The sequence below is a fragment of the Canis aureus genome, chromosome 4 (assembly GCF_053574225.1).
Source record: "Canis aureus isolate CA01 chromosome 4, VMU_Caureus_v.1.0, whole genome shotgun sequence".
Classification (NCBI taxonomy): domain Eukaryota; kingdom Metazoa; phylum Chordata; class Mammalia; order Carnivora; family Canidae; genus Canis; species Canis aureus.
In genome coordinates this window covers 14,635,061-14,647,514 of record NC_135614.1, presented here as the reverse complement: position 1 = coordinate 14,647,514, position 12,454 = coordinate 14,635,061, and the positions used below count along the sequence as shown (strand labels likewise).

The window sequence follows — 12,454 nt, the reverse complement described above, 5'->3', positions numbered from 1 at the left end:
TCCATTTCACACACGCATATATGCTTTGTTTTTACTTTATTTTTAGAATTTTAAAGTTTCCATTTACTTAAAATTCCATGTATTTAAAAATGAAAGACAAAATTTTACATTTTTAGATTTTTAAATATTTTCACAACAGAATTTTAGTTTTTTAGAACACAAAAATTCACAAGTCTTTGGGGGAGGGGGGGAGACCTAAATTATACTTTAAATAACTCAGTATCAAAAACTCTCTCTCTCTCTCTCTCTCACTGCCCTCCACAATAACCTTAAGAGAGATGTCTGCACTTGAACATCATTCTTTCAGTCTTTAAAAAATAAAATAGAACTGGCGATAAGAGTCACCTAATAAGGGCTGCTCTTAATGGAATGTAGAACAAGGATGGATTACCATGAACGCTACAAAGACCTGTCAGAAGAGCCAGATTAGGTGCTGGCTTGGACAGCAATGTGCTAAAATTGGAACAAAACAGATTAAGTTGGTCCCTGCGCAAAGATGACGCACAAATTCTTGAACTGTTCCATATACCAAAAAAAAAAAAAAAAAAAAGACCCAGATTAGGATAAACAATGAGCTAGTATATCACATGCATGTAAGTGTTTAGTACCTTTTTTACACAGTGAGAAGCATCTGTCATCTGGCACCATTTGTGGTACCAACACATGGTCTTAACAATTTTGTGCTCCTAGGTGACAGAGCACTTGGGGTTCACATTGGAGGTAGGTGGTTGTGAAATCTCTGCCTGAACCTAAGAACTTGTAAAACTTACTTTTCAACACCCAAGTTCACATTTTAAATGAAAATTGACTACCCCAGAGAAGTACTCTAGGGAAGATGACTGTTCTCTGCCAGTTCAGGGTACTGATTTTAATGAGTGCATGTAGATATTTCTCTCTGGGAGGCCTCAACAAGGCATTCACTTTATAGCACCTAATAACAGCTTATAATTCATTATATCCATTTTACATTCAACATGAAGATCACAAGCTTCTATAGCTGTGATGCTAGATTTTTCGTTTTAACTCAATTATCTTTGTTTTTAAACTTTAAGGGGTTATTGTAAATTCATCCTAGCATCTTAGCAAATTCAGTTTATTAATTCTTTGGGCCAACTTGAATTTAGGGTCTCTAAAGTACTTTATGGACAGAAAATTAATCAGATACAATTCTTGCTTAGGCTTGGGGGTGGGAGAACACAGGATTAGAATTTTATGATGGTACTTATGTTGTAACTTATGCTATAAAGTGACATGAGAACAGAGAGAGGTAAATCACCAAATTCAAACAGACACTGGAGAAAGAACTGTGGAGTGGGGCTTCCAAACAGTAAGCATTGAAAATCTATCTGAATAATTCAGGATGCCTCCAATTGTAGGGTACAGGGAGTCCACAGGCAGGCGACCATTGGAGGCTGCAGGGCCTCTGGGATGTGAAGCAGGGAAGAGAGTTTGGAATGAGAATCTTGAAGAGCCCTGAATAATGTCCTAAGGGGCTGCACAAGAGAAGTATTTTTTTTTTCTTTAGATTTTATTTATTTATCTGAGACCGAAAGAGAGGAAGATAGAGAAAGCGTGAGTTGGGAGAAGGGGCAGACTTCTTGTGGAGCAGGAAGCAGGCAATAGGGGGAGATCCTCCACCCTGGGGTCATGACCTGAGTCTAAGGCACATGCTTAACTGACCGAGCCACCCAAGTGCCCCAGAACTATTTTAGAACTATTCTCCAGGAGTTGTGAAAAAACAATGAAAGAAGAGAGGATGGAAAGGCATGTGCTACAAAAAGTAGCATATTTATATTTCAGAGAATTCCATTTAGAAAAAAAGGAAAAGATCAGTTGGCACTGCATATAAGCTTTTTTTTTCTTTTTTTTTTTTTTTTGATATAAATATTGCAGGATACCCGGGTGGCTAGTGGTTGAGCATCTGCCTTTGGCTCAGGCCATGGTCCTGAGGTCCTGGGATAGAGTTCTGCATCGTGCTTCTCACAGGGAGCCTGCTTCTCTCTCTGCCTATGTTTCTGCTTCTCTGTGTGTGTCTCTCATGAATAAATAAAATCTTTAAAAAAAAAAAAAAAGAAATATTGCTGTGGACTGAATTATGTCTCCCTCCACCCTAAATTCCTATATTGAAGGCCCACCCCTCAATGTGATTGTATTTGGAGATAAGGCATTTGGGAGGTAATTTGGTTTATTTATTTATTTTTTAAAGATTTTATTTATTTATTTATTTGACAGAGAGAGAGAATGCAAGCAGGGGAGCAGCAGAAGGAGAGGGAAAAGCAGGCTGTCCACTGAGCAAGGAAGCCCAACTAGGGCCTGGATAGGACCTTGGGATCATGACCTGAGTCTAAGGTAGCTGCTTAACTGGCTGAGTCACCCAGGCACCCCAATAATTTGGTTATCTCATAAATGAGATCATGAGGGTGAAGGCCTCACTATGGGATAAGTACTCTTATTAGGAGAGAAACTAGAGAGCTGGGTCACTCTCTCTCCACCTTGTGAGGACACAGTAGGAAGGTACCATCTATAAGCCCAGAAGCCTCACCACAACCCATCAAGCCCGCACCTTAATCTTAGACTTCTAGCCTCCAGATCTGTGAGGAAATAAATTTCTGTTGTGTAAGCCATCCAGTTTATGCTATTTTGTTATGACAGCCCAAGCTGACTATGAAGTATTTTTTCAGCTAAAAAAGTTAAGAAACATTTGCTTGTAGGGATCCCTGGGTGGCTCAGCAGTTTAGCACCTGCCTTTGGCCCAGGGCATGATCCTGGAGTCCCGGGATCAAGTCCCACATCGGGCTCCCGGCATGGAGCCTGCTACTCCCTCCTCCTGTGTCTCTGCCTCTCTCTCTCTCTCTCTCTCTCTCGCTCTCTCTCTCATAAATAAATAAATAAATAAATAAATAAATAAATAAATCTTTAAAAAAAGAAAAGAAAGAAACCTTTGCTTGTAAATACATAAAATAGCCTGGAGGAAGATGGAACAAATAGCAATGTGCCTGGAGGAGGAGTACCTGGGGCACAGAGTTAGAAAGGGAGACTTTCATATCTTTTGAAGTTTGAACCATGTGAGTATATTACCTAGCCCAAAAATGGATGGATGCATGGATGGATGGATGGATGGATGGATGGATGGATGAAAGAGGCCAAGGCCTCTTTTTGCTACTGGATAAAATTCATAGAAATTGCTGAAAATTTTACTCAAAAGGAGAGTACTGATCTCCCTTTGCATAATTCAGAAAGTAAAGTGGTTGAAAAAAAGCAAGACATGAAGTTTTAAGATCTTTCAATTACACCTGAAAACATGGAACTATTATGGCTGTTCCTGAGTTAGGCATTTTTTCAAATTATGAAGGTGTTTTTTTGTAAAATGTTCAAACAATTTTATAATAAAAATTTGTCATATATACCTTCCATGCCCCCACCCTCATTCTTCCAACAAAAGAGACAGAAAGAGAAATCATGGTTAAGCTTTTGGCATCCATACTTTAAATGCACATGTGTCAACTTATCTTAATCTTTATTGGAAACTCAGGAACTGGGGATAGGGTATAGAGGAGAAATTCATTCATCAACCAATGAGGATCAAAGACAACAGGTGAACAGGTATGTGTCTCCCAATGTAGGTGGGGAGCAGATGCTTACAGTGTAATAGGTAAAGGCTGTAGATGCTTATGGTGTAATAAGTAAAGACTGCTCTGTGCAGAGCATGGTGGTTACTAGGAGTAGTCGTGAGTGTAGTGGAGGGCAGAGGGGTCAGGCAAGGCTTTGTGGCAGAGGTAGGTTCTAAACTAAGTCTTGAGGAATAAAGAGTTTTCCAAGCAGACACATGCATGAGGAGAGATTTCTGGTCCACTGAGAAGAAATAATAAGTCATGTTTGATGGATAAAATTAATTCAGTATTCTTGGAACATAAATGGGTTTTGTGGGCTGGAGAAAGCATCAGAGAAATGATACTGTGGAGTTAAGCAATATCCATAGGACCTTTTAGATCCCACTAAAGGATTTGGATGAAGGATGGAATGTGTAAAAAAAAAAAAAAATGTGAGTGAGAGGGTGACATAGTCAGATGTGGGATTAGGAGTGAAAAGTCACTGCATAGGAGATCTGAGGAGGGACAATGAGGTAGCATCCAAGCCAGTAGACCAGCAGAGGGCTCTGCAACTATCCCAACAGGGGCTGAACTAGGGGAATGGTAGTCAGTTTGAAGAGGAGTAAATGATGATAAAATATTTTGAGGAACTCGAACTGTAAGCCCAGGATTGGATGTATTGACTAAGGGAGAAAGGGTCATCAGAGATGACTAGGATATATGTTTGACAATGGGCTGGTGCCACTACAGTTCTGGAGAGAGGCTAAGAGGCACTATGGCAGGGCAGGGGGTGGTGCTGGTTTGAGAATGTTGATTGTGAGCTACCAATATAACATCCATGTGGCCACAGATGGCCAAAGACAGATGTAGGTTCTATAAAACTTGAAGGATATGTCATTTGGGGCCCTTTTAAAGAAAAAAAGGGACCCCTGGGTGGCTCAGCTGTTGAGCATCTGCCTTTGGTTCAGGGCATGACCCTGGGGGCCTGGGATCGAGTCCCACATCACTCTTCCTGCATGAAGCCTGCTTCTTCCTCCGCCTATGTCTCTCCCTCTCTCTCTCTCTCTCTCTCTCTCTGTCTCGCATGAATAAATAATTTTTAAAAAACACTTTAAAATAATAATAACAAATAATAAATAAAATAAAAAAATAATAAAAGAGACCTCCAGGGACGCCTGGATGGCTCAGCAGTTGAGCATGTGCCTTCAGCTCAGGGCATGATCCCAATGTCCCAGGATTGAGTCTCTGCCTCTCTCTCTGTGTCTCTCATGAATAAATAAATAAAATCATAAAGAAAGAAAGAAAGAAAGAAAGAAAGAAAGAAAGAAAGAAAGAAAGAAAGAAAGAAAGAAAGAAAGAAAGAAAGAAAGAAAGAAAGAAAGAAAGAAAGAAAGAAAGAAAGAGAATGCTAGATTAAGTGTGATAGGGAATATAGTTCGAGAATAAGAAATCATAAAATTACAAATTTTTTTTTAAAGATTTTATTTATTTATTCATGAGAGACAGACAGAGGGAGAGAGAGAGACAGAGAGAGGCAGAGACACAGGCAGAGGGAGAAGCAGGCTCCATGCAGGGAGCCCGACATGGGACTCGATCCTGGGACTCCATGATTAAGCCCTGGGCCGAAGGCGGTGCTAAACCACTGAGCCACCCAGGCTGCCCAAATTACAAAATTTTTAAAGTTGAAAAGTACCATAAAATCACAAAATTCATAGAAAATTATATTTTTATTAATTGCCTGGTTGCCTGACATATCCTTACAATGTATCCTATATTTTGGGGAGGCAATAATTTTTGGAATCCACATTTTTTAAAGATTTTTATTTATTTATTCATGAGAGACACAGAGAGAGACAGAGACATAGGCAGAAGGAGAAGCAGGCTCCATGCAGGGAGCCTGATGTGGGATTCAATCCCGGGACTCCCAGATTACACCCTGAGCAGAGGCAGATGCTCAACCACTGAGCCACCCAGGCATCCCTGGAATCCACATTTTAAATTCTTATTGGTTCTTTCAGCTGGCAAATTCTTTATCTTTGTCTCTATATGAATCACAATTTTGTAATATTTACTATGAAGAGAAAAAAAGATAATTCAGTCATTCCTTTAACATGGTTAATCTGAATTGGCTTGTTATGATTATTTCAAAAAAGTTTTTATGACTTCCTACTTCATTATTGATAACATCATGGTTAGATTTTTAGAATTTCCATCAAATTTGAGAAAACATTTAATCAAGTTTTTTCATATATGAGCTGTTTGTACAACTGCTCTAAGCTTATGCTCTACACAGTATTATGCTAAATTCTAATTTGTATGATCCTAAATTCCAGATTCCAAAAATTCTGTGATGCATTTATAATTGTTCATGCTGTGTTAATAAGCATATTCCTGACACAGGAGTTCAGTTCGGAGGAGGTAATGATATAATTTTACACATCTGCTAATTGGAAGAATTTCCCACAGGTTAGCTTCTTCTCTGTTATCCACTACCTACTTACTTCCAGGTCAGATAAGATCACTGACCCTATACCTTCTTTTCCACATACTGAGAGAATTCAGAGAATGGGTAGAAAGAGTATTTCCAGGAGCTGTTGCTATATTAGGACTGCTGGTAATGACTTGGAAGTGCTGGGGATGAATAACTAGATATCACTAATCCTCAACTAAATGTGTCCTCAGCTCAACTTCCCCTGAGCTGAATCCCCACAATGCTCTGGTTCCACCACTGTCGCTGGGCAGGTGGGGAAATGTGACTGGTGAGGAGTTGAACTGGAAAGAAATAACAGTCTTAAAGACCTGTGGCTAAACGACCTTGTTTTAGGCATTTTTCAAAAACAGGTGATTATATGAACACCCCTCTTCAGAGCCTGGGAAGGGGTCTGTGCTAAGGCAGGATCCTGGTATTTAAGCCTCATTAGATTCACAGTGAGTCTGATAAACCGCAATTTTAAACATAATTGGAGCCAGAAGGAGTGATAGGGACTGTTGAGATGATCACGGGTATTGTTTTAGTTGAATCTCTGAGGTGTTTTTGATAATTTTTTTAATGGATTCCTTAAATTTTATCACATTCTGCTGATGCTTAAGATAGGCCCTTCTGCCAGAACTGAAAATTTACAGCAAGAAGTAATTCTTTAAGACTTTTATATTTGTAAAGTTGCCTCAGGGAACCAGGGCAATGGATTATGGCTGGATCTTTAGTAAGTTAAGGAATGAATATACAAGTTCATTTTCTAATGATGTTAAAGAAACAAAATTTTTTTAAAAAATTTCGTCTATTTATTCATGAGAGATACGGATAGAGAGGCAGAGACATAGGCAGAGGGAGAAACAGACTCACTGCAGAGAGCCAGAGGTGGGACTGGATCCCAAGACTCCAGGATAACGCCCTCAGCCTCATTCGACCACTGAACCACCCAGACATCCCAACGAAGTTCTAATTTAACTCCATAAACCATCATCTAGATGATACAGGCCTGAGGTTTCACATGGAATATTCTGCTTCATTTTAAATGCTATAATTGACAGATTCCAAAGGACATGCTCCTACTGTTAAAATGATACAGATGAAACATAATTTACTCTTTTTTCAAAAATGAGATAGGCACTTTCAGTTACAACAGGAAATTAAACTCTTTCAGCTCCATTCACCAAATACCTGGCATTATTTGGGGGCTACTAAAGATACAAAGATGAATTAGCCTGTCTGTCCTCCTTGAGCTTGAGAGGAGAGGCCAAGATAAGAAAAACTCATCAAATGACTCTACTTCCTTTAGGCTAACTAGTTAAATATCTTCCCAGCTGATACTTAGAACCAAGTCCTGAAGGAATACAAAGTGAAATGATGTCACAGCCAGATAAGACAAAAAGGCAAAGATACCTGCTGTTTCAACAACATTTGGTAACTATATGGAGCCTTTATAATGTCCCAAGTGCTGGTTTAAATAATGGGCATACACAAACAGGAATCGGGCCCAAACCTGCCCTTCAAAGCTTCAGTGCCAAATGGGGAAACATGTAAAAGAAAAAAATTCAGAGAGGGAAGTAGATTGTTTTATTCAACAAGACAAAAACAAAAACTTTCTTCTACTCCAGCGATCATATTGGAGTCTTTCCACAGCCAATCCCAAACCACAAACTCAAGATGTGAGGCAGGACCCTCAACTCTCTGGTCAACTAATCTTCGACAAAGCAGAAAAGAATATCCAATGGAAAAAAGACAGTCTCTTCAACAAGTGGTGTTGGGAAAATTGGAGAGCTGCATGCAGAGGGATAAAACTGGACCATTTCCTCATTCCATATACAAAAATAGACTCAAAATGGATGAGAGACCTAAATGTGAGACAAGAATCCATCGAAATCCTAGAGAAGAATACAGGCAGCAACCTCTGTGACCTCGACCAGAGCAACTTCTTGCTAAGACATGTTTCCAAAGGCAAAGGAAACAAAAGCAAAAATGAACTGTTGGGGCCTCATCAAGATAAAAAACTTTTGCACAGTAAAGGAAACCATTGATAAAAACCAAAAGACAACTAACAGAATGAGAGAAGATATTTGCAAATGTCTTACCAGATAAAGGGCTAGTATCCAAAACCTATAAAGAACTTATCAAACTCAACGTACAAAGAACAAATAATTCAATCAGGAAGTGGGCAGAAGATATGAATAGACATTTCTCCAAAGAAGATATACAAATGGCAAATAGACACATGAAAAAATGCTCAGCATCACTTGGCATTGGGGAAATGCAAATCAAAATCACAATGAGATGGAATGTCACATTGGTCAGAATTAACAAATCAGAAAATGACAGATATTGGCAAGGATGCAGAGAAAGGGGAACCCTCATACACTGTTGGTGAGAATGCAAGCTGGTGCAGCCACTCTGGAAAACAGTATGGAGCTTCCTCAAGAAATTGAAAATGGAGCTACCCTATGACCCAGTAATTGCATTACTAGGTATTTACCCCAAAGATACAAATGTTTAATCCGAAGGGGCATCTGCACTTCACTGTTTATAGCAGCAATGTTCACAATACCCCCAAACTGTGGAAAGAGCCCAGATGTCCATCAGACAGATGAATGGATAAAGATGTGGTATATACATACAGTAGAGAAAGATAATTATCATATAATTTCACCCGTATGTGGAATTTAAGAAACAAAACAAAGGAGCATAGGGGAAGGGAGAGAAAAATAAAACAAGAGGAAATCAGAGAGGTAGACAAACCATAAGAGACTCTTTCTTTTTTTTTTTTTTTTTTAAGAGACTCTTAATCATAGGAAACAAACTGAGGGTTGCTGGAGTGGAGAGGAGTAGGGAAGGGGATAACTGGGTGATGGGCATTAAGGAGGCCACATGATGTAATGAGTACTGTGTGTTATATAAGACTGATGAATCACTGAACTCTACCTCTGAAATAATAATACACTATATGTCAATTGAATTTAAATTTTTAAAAATGGTGGCCAAAAAAAAAAAAAAAAAATACAAGGCAGGAAGAGAACCATTGAAGCTCTGTTGTCCCAACAAAAAGCCCTCCGGTAATAGCTATACCATCACAGTAGTTAAAAGTTCAGGATCATTGGGGCACTGAGTGGCTCAGTTGGTAAAGCAGCCAGCTCTTGACTTCAGCTCAGGTCATGATCTCAGAGTGCTGAGATTGAGCCCCACATCAGGCTCCCTGCTCAATGGCAGTCAGAGCCTATTTGAGATTCTCACTCTCCTCTGGCCCTCCCTTGCTTGTGTGTTCACTCTCTCTCTCTCTCTCTCTAAAAAAAAAAAAAAAAAAAAAAAGTTCAGGATTGAGACTATGTGGCCTCAAGTCCTTTCAAATTTTGGTTCTCCCTCTAAATTTATCTGTGGCTTTGAGCTAATCACTTTATTTCTTTGTGCTTCACTTAACTCAAATGAAGATATTAATAGTACCTGGTTGTGTCGTTTTGAGTATAAAATGAGGTAATACATCTAACATTTCCCTAGATCAGTGCGTAACCCACACTAAGCACTTCACACATGTGATTTTTCCTAATCATATCGATCACTCTCTATCACAAAAATTGCTCTGGTGGTGAATAGTGGGACAGAAACTTGAATACACTGCTGTGGGTCACAGGAGCCGGGGCGAAGCAGGGGAAACTCTGGAGGAGGCAGATAAGAAAGACTTCATTAATGCTATGACCCTTGTGTTGGGTTGGGAAGGAAACCTGATGTTATCCATTTAAATGGGAATTGAAGGAGAGGAGCCCGGCCAGAACATTGGGAAGGAAACAGCATATGCAACAGACAGCACAGTGGCAAAGAGGCACCAGCATGCAAGGTTGATGAAGGGAGCCTGGTAAAGCTGAACAAAGAGAGCATTTGAACTAATTCTTGAAATATAAGCCCAACTTTGGCAAAGAGAAATGGAAAAAGGATGTTTGTGGGAATTATTAAGTGGGAGACATTCTAGGCAGAAAGAGGAAAAACGGGGCAGGTTTGGAGAACATCTGGCAGTGGGATTTGGCAGGAAAGTAAAGTGGGATAGGAAGTAAAGAAAAGAGGAGAAAGAAGAGTTAGATTCCTATTGTGAAGAGTTTTAGAAGTCACTGTGGGGCAGTTTACCTACAGTACTTCAAACAATCCAAAAGGAAGGACTAAAGGTTTTTTTATTTGAGCAGGGGCATGATAGATCGCATTTTCTATTTAAACAGATTAATCCGGCAGTACTATACAAAGAGGATGAATATGGGAAGAAAGAGGTGCAAGAATGCCAGCAGAAAGTTAATCCCCGCCCCCCCCCCCGAGTTTATCATATCTACTGCTGGGATCCACTCTATAAAGGTGAAATTTATAAATCTCTATATACGTGGTGTATTAGTAATCTGGAGGCAATGCTGTTAAGGATATTATGACGATGATTCCACTAGAGGGTAGTAGAGACAAATTGGTAAAATAGGTGAAGCTGTCTAATCCCTACTTGCTACGAACCTAGTATTTTTCTTCCTGTCTATATTTTGTAATGGTTCCAGCTTAATTCAGTTATCCCACGACTGAGAAAAATATGACAAGTACATTTAGTGGGTTGTAGCTCTAGACAAGTTAATAAATTCAATAAATCTATTCTCAGAAGGCAATAAAGCGGAAATGGCCAGACCAGAAAACCAATTGGCATTTAGCCTTTTTACAATAACCAATATCTCATTATGGCCTTGAATGGAAACTCTTCTTTTAAATTGAACCCTGAACAGTACAAACAAGTCTGTTAATTGATTATGCTAAAAAAAGAAAAGATGACAGTGGTGAAGAAGACAAAAGTATGTTTGGTAAAGTTAAATTTGATATGTACTCTTGGTTAGATAATTTAAGTTGAAAAAAGCGTATCTTTGGTTATACTCATTTTCAGATAAAATCCTAAAATACATACTGCTATATTTTATTTTAAAGATTTATTTTATTTATTCATTCAGAGAGACCAAAGAGAGAGGCAGAGACACAGGCAGAGGGAGAAGCAGGCTCCATACAGGGAGCACGACGTGGGACTCGATCCTGGGTCTCCAGGACCACACCCCGGGGCCGCAGGAGGCGCTAAACCGCTGCGCCACCGGGGCTGCCCCCTACTGCCATATTTTATACTCACAAATAGACACATTTCCTTTTCGAAAGTAGTACAGCAATGAAGAGCCATAATGCCCATACAGTTTTATTTTTTTAACTTACTACTCTTCTAACATTATTTTGTTATAAGTAAATAATTCTATATGAATAAGTCATATACTGGAAAAAAAACTTATTATGCTATAATAACATTTTCTATAATAACAAAAATTTAGCGGCAACCTAGAAGTCTAATTGGAAAATGGTTAAATAGCTAAATTATGATATTTCCCTTAATCAAATACCACACACCCAGACAACACACACTGTGATTGCAAGTTTATAAGAGCATGAACTTGCATAAGAAGGAAATAGACACAGACTGTTCTCTTAGGGTAATGAAATCCAGGGTCATTTAAAAACATTGCCATTCAACTAGTTTTATGTTTTTTTTACAATGACCACACACCAAAAGGGAAGAATATGCTGCCATTATCATTTTACTTATAATTTTAACGTATTGCCATTTAACTAACACTTTTCAAAGCTTCACAGTGTAAAGATCACTATATAGTAAACCTTTAATCAGAATAACTCTCAATTACCTTAAAAAAAAATAAAGAAGGAAGGAAGGAAGGAGGAAGGAACAAACTAAAATGAGACTTCTAGAATATACCTGCTATTGTATCTACAAACAAAATATTTCTGGGGCTTGGGGTAACTGGGGGCTGGGCATTAAGGAGGGCACTTATAGTAATTAGCGCTGGGTGTTGTGCACAACTGACGAATCACTAAATTCTACCCCTGAAACTAATAATGCACTATATGTTAACTAAATTGAATTTAAATAAAAATAAATAAATAAAATGGAATTTATCAGTATCAAATAGACAAGTCCTGGGATGGAGCAGAAGCTTTGAAGACTTGCTCAGTCAGAAAATATCTAAGTTGAACATCCTCTTCCATTTTTAAAAACATAAACTCCCAAACTAAAAATAAACCCATCTTCATCTTAATGGTTTCTAGTTACTTGTAAAGGCAATAATCATAGAATTTATAAATGGTAAAATGTTAGAGTTGATGGAGACTTAGAGATCATCTAATGAGAAATGAACAGAGTGTTAAGGAGATTAAGTGTTCACATTTATCCAATGTTCAGAGTTTCACATACTTATTTTAATTAAGTTCCTGATAATAAACGGTGTAACTTTGCCAGTATGTAGGCAATACACATATGTATATATTAAAATATCTGAGTGTATAGATCAATATTTAAAGTAAATCA

General features: G+C 38.5%; 1 pseudogene; it reads left to right on the top strand.

The window, feature by feature from the left end:
* The first annotated feature begins 431 nt into the window (after window positions 1–431).
* On the top strand, window positions 432–531 carry LOC144313182 (U6 spliceosomal RNA; annotated as a pseudogene).
* Window positions 532–12,454: the final 11,923 nt, after the last annotated feature.